General features: G+C 43.1%; 1 protein-coding gene across 2 annotated transcripts in view; it reads right to left on the bottom strand.

Moving 5' to 3' along the window:
* Positions 1-13,835, bottom strand: part of RIMKLB (ribosomal modification protein rimK like family member B) — a 130,498-nt gene that overhangs the window by 106,596 nt on the left and 10,067 nt on the right. The window contains exon 1 of one of the 2 annotated variants that reach the window (XM_032646529.1): positions 6,064-6,602. The exons of the other annotated variant lie outside the window; for it this stretch is intronic. The gene's annotated coding sequence lies outside the window, so the exon portion shown is untranslated. Of the gene's footprint in view, positions 1-6,063; positions 6,603-13,835 lie in introns of those variants that run through there. 2 annotated transcript variants of the gene reach the window in all.

A 13,835-nucleotide genomic window follows, 5' to 3' on the forward strand; every position in this document is an offset into this window, starting at 1 on the left:
CAGTGGGTAAAAGAACTATCCTTCAAGAATTCTGTTTTTCTTCAACTCTCACTTTCTCTGAGTTTAGAAAAAAGTATTCATAGATGTTTTTTAAATGTCTTGAAAATAGAAGGAACCCAGACCCACCAGGGTTAATGCCGCAACTGGTGCAGTTTTTAAATGCAGCATCGTCCCCTACTGGGAAACGACAGAACTGCAGGGCCTGGGAGCCCCTAAGTGTCAATACTCTGCCATTTAAGCAGAGAGAAAGCAGAAGGTAAATACTGAGGAGCATGGTGAGAGGATCAAATGTTTTATAACCGGTATCCTTTATTATTTGATTCTTGTTCTGAGTTTTCAGTGGTATTAATGATAAATTTTTCTACTCTCTTCCACTGGGGCTCACTTTCAAGTGAACAAAATTCTGTCACCCTGTGATCCACAGAACTTCCTAATGAGAGAACCTAGGTGATTGTAACCCCAAGCCATCTCTTCAAAGCATTAATATCCAAGCATGTGTTGTACGTTTTAATTGTCTGAAGTATGTTTTTATGTTTGTACGTACAGAGGATTTCTTCTTGGTATGGAAAATGCCTGGTCACCTTTAGGCTCTTGTATAATAAAGGATCTTAAAATGAATTTGAGGGCTGTGAAGACACACTAAAAGTGAATGTATACTCAAGTAACAAATCCGCAAAAAGATCCTTTTAAGGGCTTCCCTGGTGGTGCAGTGGTTAAGAATCTGCCTGCTGATGCAGGGGACACAGGTTCAAGCCCCGGTCCGGGAAGATCCCACATGCCGCGGAGCAACTAAGCCCGTGCACCACAACGACTGAGCCTGCGCTCTAGAGCTCGCGAGCCACAACTACTGAAGCCCGCATTCCTAGAGCCCGTGAGCCACAACGAAAAGTAGGCCCCGCTCACCCCAGCTAGAGAAAGCCCACGCGCAGCAGCGAAGACCCAACCCAGCCAAATATAAAAACTAAATAAATTAAAAAAGAAACATATATATATATATGATCCTTTTAAAATCATAGTTTTGCAACTATACATTTCCCACATAACTAGTGAATGCTTGGAAGGGACTTGCTTGAATGTTGAGAAAAGAAAAATCTATTCTCTCTGATGCGTCTTTGAACCTCAGCAATGCCGACCAGGTCAAGGTTTTCCCCTTTTTGTGTGTATGTGTCACCTCTCTCAAAGAAATGTGACGATATAACAGACTGTGACAGAAGAATAGTTGGGAGGGAAGGATGACAGAGCATTGCAAGGAAGTGGTGTTTTATCCAGTAAAATGGTGTGAGCCAGCATGGCGGAGAGCGGTCATTCGTCCCTAATAACTATCCTGGACTCTGAGAAAAATATTCAGAATAACCATAACACTGTACAATTATTACCTAGCCACCCTTGCAACGCAGATAAACAGATCCACAGGAAAGGCTGAACACATACCTTTATTATTTTATTCTTATTGTACATAATTTGTGAAAGAGTTAAATATTAAAAATCCTTATTCATGTATTCATTCATATTGTATGTTATGCTATGTGGTGTCTCGTATTTTTATCATAATTTCCCTTTCTGATATGTTGAAATGGATTCCTAATGTCTCATGAGTTTATACCTTTAGAAATGCTTCTAGTAGCAAAGCATGTAATTCTAACATAGTCTAACATTGTAATAACATTGCTATGAAACCCTCTTGATGCTTAGTGTAACATTGTAATAACTTTGCTATGAAACCCTCTTGATGTTTAGTAAACTTTTCCCACAGCAAATTTGATTCTGGCTCTTTTCAATCAACTGAATAAATGATAAATAATTTTGAAAGTTTTGGAGATAAAAATGCCAAATTCAAGTAAACCCAAAAGTGATTATTAAAAGGTTAAATTACAAAATTCGGATGATGGAATAGAATTCAGAGTCCAGGAATAAGCCCACACATCTATGTTCAACTGATTTCTGACAAGGGTGCCAGGACCATGCAGCGGGTGAAAGAACAGTCTTTTCAACAAAAGATGCTGAGACAACTGGATATCTATGCGCAAAAGAATGAATGTGGACCTCTACCACAATACACACAAAAATTAACTTAAAGGTTATCAAATACCTAAATCTAAGAATGTCCCTAATTAGTACATGCTTAAGTCTGCTCTTTGGAACTCAGGGAAGGCCTAAGATACTAAAGCCTTTTTCTACAAACAAGAAACAGGGGACACAGTGGGGCTTTTGTACCCGGAAGGGTCGTTTTCAATCCTCCCTTTTCTTTGATAGGACTCAATCCTGAGGGGAATGAGGTGGGACAAGAAAGCGGATAAAGTTTTGGATAGAGAGGTTAATCATAAACTCAGCAGGGGAACCCTTGTTTTAGGAGGATTCGGTTTCAGACTCACAGAATGGGGAAAAAAATATTCACAAATATTATCTGTATATACTCTGCATATTCAGTATCCAGAATACATAAAGGACTCTTAAAACAACCTAATTTAAAAACGGCTGAAAGACTTGAGTATGTTTCTTCTCCAAGGAAGATTTACAGACTGCTAGTCAGCATATGAAGAGTTTCGCAACATCCTTAGTCATTAGGGAAATGCAAATCAAAACCACAGTGAGATCCACTTATACCTACTAGGATAGCTATAAACAAAAAACCAATAATAACAATTGTTGGTGAGATTGTGGAGAAATTAGAATTGTCATATGAGAAAGTGGAGAAATGAGAACCATATATTGGCTGGTGGAAATGTAAAATTGTGCAACCACTATGAAAAACAGTTTGGTGGTTCCTCAAAAATTAACATATAATTACTGTATGACACAGCAATTCCACTCCTTGGCGTATATCTGAGAATTAACAACAAATGTTCAAACAGAAACTTGTACATGACTATTCTAGCAGCATTATTTGTGGTGGCCCAAAAGTGGAAATTCCCAAACATCCATCGACTGATACATGGATAAACAAATGTGGTACATCTGTACGATGGTATTTCACTTGGTTATAAATAGATGAAGTAATGACACTTCCTACAAAATGGATGAACCTTGAAAACATTGTGCTAAGAAGTCAGACACAAAACACCAGCTATTGTATGATTCCATTTATGTGAAATGTCCAAAATGGATAAATCCAGAGTTCTGATTCCATGCAACAGTGGGCAAGGTATTTAACCTTTCTAAAGTTTTAATTTTCCATCTGTAAAATGGGTATGATATGTTAACTTTTCATATACTTTTTTTAAATTAATTTTTGTTGGAGTATGGTTGATTTACAATGTCGTGTTAGTTTGTGCTATACAGCAAAGTGAATCAATTATACATATACATGTATCTACTCTTTTTTAGATTCTTTTCCCATATAGGTCCTTACAGAGTATTGAGTAAAGTTCCCTGTGCCGTACAGTAGGTTCTTTATTTTTGGTCTCAAGTTGAAGGATTACACAAAGCTGGTGCTATCCTCGTGAATAGCATCGCCACCCTCTAGAAGACGGCAATCTAGAAATCACCGCTGACATTCCCTCTGACCCTATATCTGGTCCTGTAGACTTGTGGGCTAAATCTCTTGAATTTATTTACTTTTCTCTATTTACTATCACCTGGTGGACAGGAGTAGGGGTGGCACGGTGGAGGGCAAGGAGCAGCCCCTGACAGTCAAAAACTGGCCTGATACTCGTAACCAGGCCATATCATTTCCCTGTTGGACATGTCTCGTAGAATACCAACCTCAGACAGGATGACTCTAAGACCATGATAAAATGAGAGCAAGCAAAGCCACTTCATAATTTGTCTGAGACACCCACAAAACACCCAACACCCCCTCTCTTGGGTAAAAAGAATGTCTGCTACTTCTTTACCAATTACAGCCTTATCCTTGTTCAGGTCAGCCTTCCCCAAAGATTTATCAACAACCATAGAATCGACCCTACTCCCTCACAATGTCCACTCTAACCAATCTAAAGCAAATCTCCCTTTTCTTACGCCCTCCCCCAAATGACCAAACCAAAGCCCAAATTCTATAATTGAATGTATAGCTATGGAGAGTCCCAGTAAGAGAAACGCCCTCATGCTGAGACATTTCACAGCTCATGGTTCCCAATGAGGTGCATTCTCCCTCACAGAGAGTCATAAATCTCACTTCTTCAACTGCAGGCATTTTCTTCATGGTCTTTAGCTGGAGCCATTGACACCTTAGTTGGAGCTATCAACATTGCTTGCTTACTCTATTGCCAAGAGTTATGGTATTCACTAACTCTTAATATATTTTACTGACAGTTATTCTGTGGTGGTGATGATGATGGTTGTTTTTTTAAGAAAATTTCATGAGAAATAAATGCTGAATCTGTTAATAGGAATTGGAGGACTTTGGTCACAGAATGTTATTTATACCATGTTAGAATTTAAGTACATGTTCAATTTATTAAAGATACAAATTTCAATACCTAATTTTAAGCCTTCAAAATTGTGTAATATGATTTCCAAATCTAATTTTCTATTAAGGGACTTCCCTGGTATCACAGTGGTTAAGTATCTGCCTGCCAACGCAGGGGACACGGGTTTGAGCCCTAGTCCGGGAAGATCCCACATGCTAAGGAGCAACTAAGCCCGTGAGCCACAACTACTGAGCCTGTGCTCTAGAGCCCGCGAGGCACAACTACTGAGCCCGTGTGCCACAACTACCGAAGCCCGCGCACCTAGAGCCCGTGCTCCCCAAGAGAAGCCACTGCAATGAGAAGCCCGCGCACTGCAACGAAGAGTAGCCTCCGCTCGCCACAACTGGAGAAAGCCGGCACGCAGCAACGAAGACCCAGTGCAGCCAAAAAATAAATAAACAACATATAAATAAATAAATAAATAAATAACTTTTTAAAAATTTTCATACATATTGGGACTTCCCTGGTGGTGCAGTGGTTAAGAATCCACCTGCCAATGCAGGGGACACAGGTTCGAGCCCTCGTCTAGGAAGATCCCACATGCCACAGAGCAACTAAGCCCATGCACCACAACTACAGAGCCTGCGCTCTAGAGCCCTCAAGCCACAACTACTGAACCCGCAAGCCACAACTACTGAAGCCCGCAAGCCACAACTACTGAAGCCTGTGCTCTAGAGCCCGCATGCCACAACTACTGAAGCCTGTGAGCCTAGAGCCCGTGCTTCACAACAAGAGAACCCACCTCAATGAGAAGCCTACACACCTCAATGAAGAGTAGCTCCTGCTCGCCGCGATTAGATAAAAGCCCTCAAGCAGCAATGAAGACCCATAGCAGCCAAAAATAAATTAATTAAAAAAAAAAAGGGCTTCCCTGGTGGCGCAGTGGTTGAGAATCTGCCTGCCAATGCAGGGGACACGGGTTCGAGCCCTGGTCTGGGAAGATCCCACATGCCACGGAGCGACTGGGCCCGTGAGCCACAACTACTGAGCCTGTGTGTCTGGAGCCTGTGCTCCGCAACAAGAGAGGCCACGACAGTGAGAGGCCCGTGCACGGCGATGAAGAGTGGCCCCCGCTCGCCGCAACTAGAGAAAGCCCTCGCACAGAAACAAAGACCCTACACAGCCAAAAAAAATAAATAAATAAATGAATTAATTTAAAAAAAAAAAAAGAAAACACCATTTAAAAAAAAAAAAAAAGTTCATACGTATTAAAAAAAAAGAATCCGCCTTCCAATGAAGGGGATACGGGTTCGAGCCGGGTTCGAGCCCTAGTCCGGGAAGATCCCACATGCCGCGGAGCAACTAAGCCCACGTGCCACAACTACTGGGCCTGTGCTCTAGAGCCCACGAGCCACAACTACCAAAGCTCGCACACCTAGAGCCCATGCTCCACAACCAGAGAAGCCACCACAATGAGAAGCCCACACACCACAACGAAGAGTAGCCCCGGCTCGCCGCAACTAGATAAAGCCCGCATGCAGCAACGAAGACCCAATGCAGTCAAAAAATAATTAATTAATTAATTTTTTAAATAGTAATTTTGTATTAAATACGAGGAATAACTTTCACTGGTTTTTAATATTAGAGCAACTCAAAACATATTAAACCCTTTAAAACAATTTTTTTTAATTAAAAAACAATTTTATTTACTTACAATAAGTATGTTGGGTCTTCTATTGCTGTCTGTGGGCTTTAGCTGCGGCGAGTAGGGGCAATTCTTCCTTGCAGTGTATGGGCTTCTCATTGCGGCGGTTTCTCTTGCTGTGGAGCATGGGCTCCTGACACTCAGCCTTCAGTAGCACACGGACTCAGTAGTTGTGGCTCGGCGGTTCTAGAGCATAGGCTCAGTAGTTGTGGCGCACGGGCTTAGTTGCTCCGCGGCGTGTGCGATCTTCCTGGACCAGGGCTCAGAACCCGTGTCCCATGCATTGGCAAGCGGATTCTTAACCACTGCGCCACCAGGGAAGTCTCACTACCTTGTTTCTCAGATTTCCAAGTAGCGCACCCTACTCTGTTCTGACAATTTGTCTGGGGCAACTCCAGCTTGGCTCTCCTCCTCCAGCTCATTACCTGCCATGTCCTGGACGACACCGCAGAGTGAGATGCATCACGGCCGCGATGAGGCCAGGGACAGCACTTCAGAGCAGACAAAGAGTGCCGCCATGTTGGAGTCGGGCGGAACCGACCTCGCTGGCTTCCCATCTCCCTTTTTTTTTTTTTTTTTTTTTTTTTTTGCGGTACGCAAGCCTCTCACCGTTGCGGCCTCCCCCGTTGAGGAGCACAGGCTCCGGACGCGCAGGCCCAGCGGCCACGGCTCACGGGCCCAGCCGCTCCGCGGCATGTGGGATCCTCCCGGACCGGGGCACGAACCCGCGTCCCCTGCATCGGCAGGCGGACTCTCAGCCACTGCGCCACCAGGGAAGCCCCCATCTCCCTTTTAAAACAATTCTATTGGGCTTCCCTGGTGGCGCAGTGGCTGAGAGTCCGCCTGCCGATGCAGGGGACGCGGGTTCGTGCCCCGGTCCGGGAGGATCCCACATGCCGCGGAGCGGCTGGGCCCGTGAGCCGTGGCCGCTGGGCCTGCGCGTCCGGAGCCTGTGCTCCTCAACGGGGGAGGCCGCAACGGTGAGAGGCTTGCGTACCGCAAAAAAAAAAAAAAAAAAAAAAAAATTCTATTCACAAATATGATCACACTACATTACATTAACATAGCTGCTTTTTAACCACCTTAAATGCTTGACACGGCAGACTGGAAAACAAATCTAACAAATTAAACCTATAAAAGGGCAAAATAAATGTTAAATATTCCAAACATCTTAATATGGTTTACGGACTTAAATTCTCTTAAACCTTTCAGCCTGAAATGCCAATATCTAATGCAGAATTCTTTGCGTTACATTTGAATGCATATTATCTTGAACTAAAATCAAAGGTATTATGTAACTGGCTTTGAGACAAGAAGGAAGGGGGCAGGGCACAACGATTAAGAGAATGCCACAACCATTTAAGAACATAAACTGGTTAGAACCGACTAGGTCCAAGATGGCGCAAGACTCTACTTCCAGTAGACCTGGGCCTCATTATACGATCATTAGCATCTAAATGACACACCCGCAGGGGCCATGACACAATTTCCCAAAAAGGCCATAAAGTGGGTGGTGGCCCAACTCCTGGAAATCCCCAGCCCTTCTGCAAGATACTTAGAAGATTCCTCCCACTCACTAGCCTATGAAATTATCCAGACCATAAAAACTAAACACTCCATATTTTGTGGCCGCCTCTCATCTTCTAAGAAGGCCCACACTCTATGGTGTGTGTATCTCTCTAAGTAAACTTGCTTTCACTTTACTCTGGCTTGCTCTGAATTCTTTCCTGTGCAAAGCCAAGGAACCTCACTTGGTGGCCTGTCCCAGGGACTCACTCAAGGTTACATATATAAGGATATTCATTCCAACACTGTAGTAGGGAGAAACTAAAAGTAACTGAAAGTCCATAGTAGAATGGTAAATATATTATACAACCGCCATTCTTAGTAAAAGTGTGCAACAATTTAAAAAGAATGATGGGGACTTCCCTGGGGATGCAGTGGTTTAAGAGTCTGCCTGCCAATGCAGGGGAAACGGGTTCGATCCCTGGTCCGGGAAGATCCCACATTCCACAAAGCAACTAGGCCTGTGTGCCACAACTACTGAGCCTGCGCTCTAGAGCCCTCGAGCCAGCCTGTGGTCCGCAACAAGAGAAGCCACCGCAATGAGAAGCCTGCGCACCGCAACAAAGAGTAACCCCTGCTCACTGCAACTACAGAAAGCCGCGCACAGCAACAAAGACCCAACACAGCCATAAATAAATAAATAAATTTATTAATTTTTTAAAAAAGTCTACAAACAATAAATGCTGGAGAGGGTGTGGAGGAAAGGGAAACCTCCTACACTGTTGGTGGGAATGTAAATTAGTATAGTCACTATGGAAAACAGTATGGAGGTTTCTTAGAAAAGTAAAAATAGAGCTACCGTATGATCCTGCAATCCCACACCTGGGCATATACCCAGAGAAAACCATAATTCGAAAAGATACGTGCACTCCAATGTTCTTTGCACCACTATTTACAATAGCCAAGACACGGAAGCAACCTGAATGTCCATCAACAGTAGAATGGATAAAGAAGATGTGATATATATATAAAAAAGAATGAAATAATGCCATTTGCAGCAACATGGATGGACCTAGAGATTATCATACTAAGTCAGACAGAGAAAGACAAATATATGATATCGCTCATGTGGAATCCAGTTTTAAAAAATAATACAAATGAACTTATTTACAAAACAAAAACAGACACGTAGATTTCGAAAAAAAAAAAAAAAAAGCCTATGCTTACCAAAGGGGAAACATGGAGGGGAGGGATTAGAAGTTTGGGATTAACATACACACACAACTATATATAAAATAAGTAACCAACAAGAACATACTGTATAGCAGTGGTCCTCAACCTTTTCTGCACCAGGGACCAGTTTTGTGGAACACAATTTTTCCAAGGATGGGGGCGGGGGGTGGGGAATGGTTCAGGCAGTAATGGGGAGCAATGGGGAGTGGTAAATGAAGCTTTGCTGGCTCACCTGCCACTCACCTCCTTCTGTGCAACCTGGTTCCTAACAGGCCACAGCCAGGGGGTTGGGGACTCCTGCTGTACAGCACAGGGAACTCTACTCAATACTCTGTAATAACCTATATGGGTAAAGACTCTGAAAAGAATGAATATATTTATATGTATAAATGAATCACTTTGCTGTACACCTGAAACTAACACAACATTGTAAATCAACTATACTACAATAAAAATTTTTTAAAAAAAGAAATTGTTCATTTATGAAGGTTGTGTATGAGAGAGAATTGTATGATTTGTATTGTCTTGTTTTCCCCATTATTGTCTTAGAAGGTTGTCTGAAACATAATAGGCCTTTTATATACATATTAGTTTTTAATTTTATTTATTTGTTTATTTTTTGGCTGCGTTGGGTCTTCGTTGCTGTGCGCGGCCTTTCTCTAGTTGCGGTGAACAGGGGCTACTCTTCATTGCGGTGCGTGGGCTTCTCGTTGCGGTGGCTTCTCTTGTTGGGAGCACAGGCTCTAGGCACACGGGCTTCAGTAGTTGTGGCGCACGGGCTCAGTAGTTGTGGCTCACAGGCTCTAGAGGGCAGGCTCAGCAGTTGTGGCACATGGGCTTAGTTGCTCCGCGGCATGTGGTGAAGGGCTATGTTCTACTTTGGTAGAAATAGGACTGAATTGATGCCCTGCCATTAGGCCGTAGTGCTGCTAGGATTGCATCGATCTTCCTGTTTGTACTGTTTATAACTATGGCCCCATCTTAAGTATTCCTAATTGAAAAACAAAGCCTCAGGAAACCGAAACTTAACCAGCCGCTCTCGCTTCTGTAACTATGCTTGCTGAACCCCCTTTTGCAACCATCCAACCAATCAGACGGTGACTAGTGTCTTTGTTTAAAAGTTAACCAATCAGTGACTAATGTCTTTGTTTAAAAGTTAGCCAATCAGTACCCCCCACCCCTGAAGGTCGCGAGCTTGTTTGTACCTGTCTATAAAAGAGCTGTACTAAACTCCATCGGAACCTCTTAGCGTCACCGGCAACGAGTGCGCGGAGGTCCAGGTTCGAACCTGCAATAAATGACCCTTGCCGTTTGGCTTTGACTCTTGTCTCTGGTGGTCTTGTGGAGGGGTCTCGTGACCGTGGGCATTTCAGTGGGATCTTCCCAGACCAGGGCTCAAACCCGTGTCGCCTGCATTGGCAGGTGGATTCTTAACCACTGCGCCACCAGGAGAGCCTACATATTGTTTTGATTGGCTGAGCATCTTAAACTGGGCTACAGGTCAAGCTCCTCAACAGATCTTTAATTCTAATGAGATTGCTTGCAAACAGGCCATACCTCCTCTTGCCTGGGAGGCCACAAATAGTAAATATCTGCTGATCTGTGGAGTGCAGGGTGCCTCTATCTGTTCTGTGGACGATTAGGTCTGTTGACATATGCCAAGTATCATAGCAGGCCAGGGGATCACACAGTCCATTAGTCAAGGACAAATTTGTCTGGTCTTACTGAGTGGAGGGGTGGTATGATATCCATCAAAATTGAGGATTACCATAACCCATCACTCCTGGTACATGTGAAGATAGATTAAGGACAACCTAGGTTTGTCCTAGTTTGATAAACTAGGTTATAACTGGAGTCTAAGCTACCCTACAGTTTATAAACTTTTCAACGGTCTAAAAACTATTTGAGACCTAAAAGCAAACAAATACGTCTAAAATACCCAGCTCCCCATTGCCAAATTCCTGCAAAAACAAAGTAAACATTTGAATGTCAACAAAACATACCATGCCAATTAGCCAATTGTTCCCCAACTCATGTATAAATTTAGTGTCACACATAAATATAGGCAATTCATATGTAGTAGGGCCCCCTGTATTGTATACATTAAAAAAAATTTTTTTTCTATATACTATGACACCTTAAAGATACCTTTCTGGTTGGGGAGAGGCTGTCCTTTCTAGGGTGAGCCAATTCTTAGACATAGCAAAGATAGGCAAGCTAGCCAATCCAGAGCCATGACTCCTCTGTTTGGCTCATATACCCCAAGAGGCAATATTCCTCTCCCTTAATCATCCCAGGGCCGGGTACCAGGCAACTAGGGACCATCCCTATAGGGTAGAGCCCAGTGAAATTACTCAAACTAGCCAGTCCTAACTTGCTTACCCTGCACTGCCTTGCCTTTCCTCCCAGAAAGGCCAATAACATCTCTGGCCTAAACCTGCTCCCTCCTGTCTTGTGTCTCCTGACCACCCTGTTCTTCTCTGTGGCCCTGGGTGGCATACTGTGCCTCCTATCTCTAAGATCTGCAAGTATAATAAACTCTAGTCTGTATTCTCCTGGCTGCACTTGACTGATCACCTCATAAAGGAATGTAAAACAGAAGAAAAAGAATGTTAAACATCTCACCCTACCCAAGGAAGTACCTCCTCAGGTCTATAGGTCTTGAGATAGCACGCAGCCATCTCCTTGACTCATCCCTCGTGATTTTATCTTATACACACCTCTTCCCCCAAGGCCATGAACGAGTCTAGTTGGTGAATGTAAGAATGCCTTTACCCCTCACCCAAGACATACATAATACACTGGGTATTCCCTTCAACCCTTGATAGTGTTTCTAGCTTTCTGAAAGATAAAATGGTGAAACCGGTACAAGGACACTCTGACCCTCCTCCTTTGTCTCCAAGTAAAAGGTACCCTCCCTGTGCCAGGAGGGTATAAAGCATCCTTATCACCAGAGACAAGGGATTTAGGGCCAAGAAGGCTATGTAAACAAACCTTGTTACTTCTTCACCTATTTACTAAACCAAGCCCAAAACCCCTTATCTTGTCAATTCCTCACAAATTTATTGTTTCTTTGCCTAAACAGTATTGAAGCTTCCTGCTTTGGTTACTTCTTTGAGTCTCAGATTTCTATGGGGCTCCAGTACACACAAAATTAAAATTGTTTTTCTCCTGTTACTCTGTCTTGTGGGAGGTGTAATTTATTACACCAGCCAAAGAATCCAGAAGGGAAGGAAACATTTTTCCACCCCTAAATGGTTTTAGTATTTCCCTAGAAGACTAAATTGCTATGATATGCAATACCTTTTTTTTTTTTAATTTATTTTTGGCTGTGTTGGGTCTTCATTGCTATGCGCGGGCTTTCTCTAGTTGCGATGAGCAGGGGCTACTCTTCCGTTGTGGTGCGCGGGCTTCTCATTGCGGTGGCTTCTCTTGTTGCGGAGCGTGGGCTCTAGGCACGTGGGCTTCAGTAGTTGTGGCACTCAGGCTCAGTAGTTGTGGCTCGTGGGCTCTAGAGCGCAGGCTTAGTAGTTGTGGAGCACGGGCTTAGTTGTTCCACGGCATGTGGGATCTTCCCAGACCAGGGCTCAAACCTGTGTCCCCTGCATTGGCAGGAGGATTCTTTTTTGAATTTTTGAATTTAATTTATTTTTTTATACAGCAGGTTCCTATTAGTTATCTATTTTATACATATTAGTGTATATATGTCAATGACAGGTGGATTTTTAACCACTCTGCCACTAGGGAAGCCCTGTAATACTTTTTATTTTGTTTGTGCATGGTTTTCAAGGCTGGTATAAAGGAAGCTGACAACCAAGAATCTGTATTTCAACATGGCTTTATTATTTTTTATGCATCATATAGAGGGTAACTTGGTTCTTTGTGGGAAAACATTGCCTTGAGGTAATATATAAAACTTTACTGAAGGTTAAGAATTTATTACCTTGTGGTATGAGGACATTCGTAGGAAATGTATGACCATCCATGGAAATTTGATTTGGGATACAGCTGGGAAATTGTACAAACATTTCCATATTCAGGGATTTGGGGATTCAGGAAGATATGGAGTAATTTTCCTTATTATTTTAAGACTCTGGGAACTCCCTGGAGGTCCAGCGGTTGGGACTACGTGCTTCACCCGCAGGGGGCACAGGTTCGATCCTTTGTTGGGGAACTAAGATCCTGCAGGCCACACAGCAGGGCCCAAAAAAAGACTCTGGATTATCTTACCTCCACTGCTTACCTGGCTATATAATCTCTCATTCAATTCAGCTCTTTTGATATCATCAGTCTAGAAAGTACTGTTTGAGTCCTCTCACTGATGACTAGTCAGAACCTGGGAGAATATCTCTGCCATTTGTCTGTCAGAGAATGTGATCAACCCACCAACGTTGCCTTCACAGAAATCCCATAGAATAATTCCCTCCTCTACCAAGAGTATATTGTAGTACAGCAACTATGGTTTTATCCTAGCAACTTGCTCATGTACTTATGTACTATATGTACTATAACAAGGCCAGGAAGAGCTGCAGACGACCAACCAGTTTCTAAGATCCTTCATAAGTTTTTGCATAAAGTGAAAGCATCAGTTACCAAGAGAAAATACAAGCTAGAGATATTGATTGGTTTGCTTCTTCGTGTGTCTCTCTCACATCTCCAGTCCAAACTGGAAGTATGCCCCTTTTCTTTCTTTTTTTTTTTTTCCTTTTCTTTTAAGCTACTGAAGGTGATAGAGTTAATAACACCTTTAGATTCTCATCTTCAACAACTCTTCTCTATTCAGATACACCCTTCCTGGATCTTCTAGCTCAGAAACCAGCATCCAGCACCAATAAAAATGAAGAAAAAAAATACACAAAAGAGCAGATGCTTGGAGGAAGTACTTCTGAATCCTTTGCCATCTCCAATACTTGGTGCTATGGGAAGGGCATGTGACCTAAAGACAGGTCCTGGGTACTTGCGCTCCAGAACTAGGTACAAAAAGTTGTCCCGTCCCCGGGCTTCCCTGGTGGCGCAGTGGTTGAGTCTGCCTGCCGATGCAG

The sequence above is a fragment of the Phocoena sinus genome, chromosome 10, assembly GCF_008692025.1.
Source record: "Phocoena sinus isolate mPhoSin1 chromosome 10, mPhoSin1.pri, whole genome shotgun sequence".
Lineage (NCBI taxonomy): Eukaryota > Metazoa > Chordata > Mammalia > Artiodactyla > Phocoenidae > Phocoena > Phocoena sinus.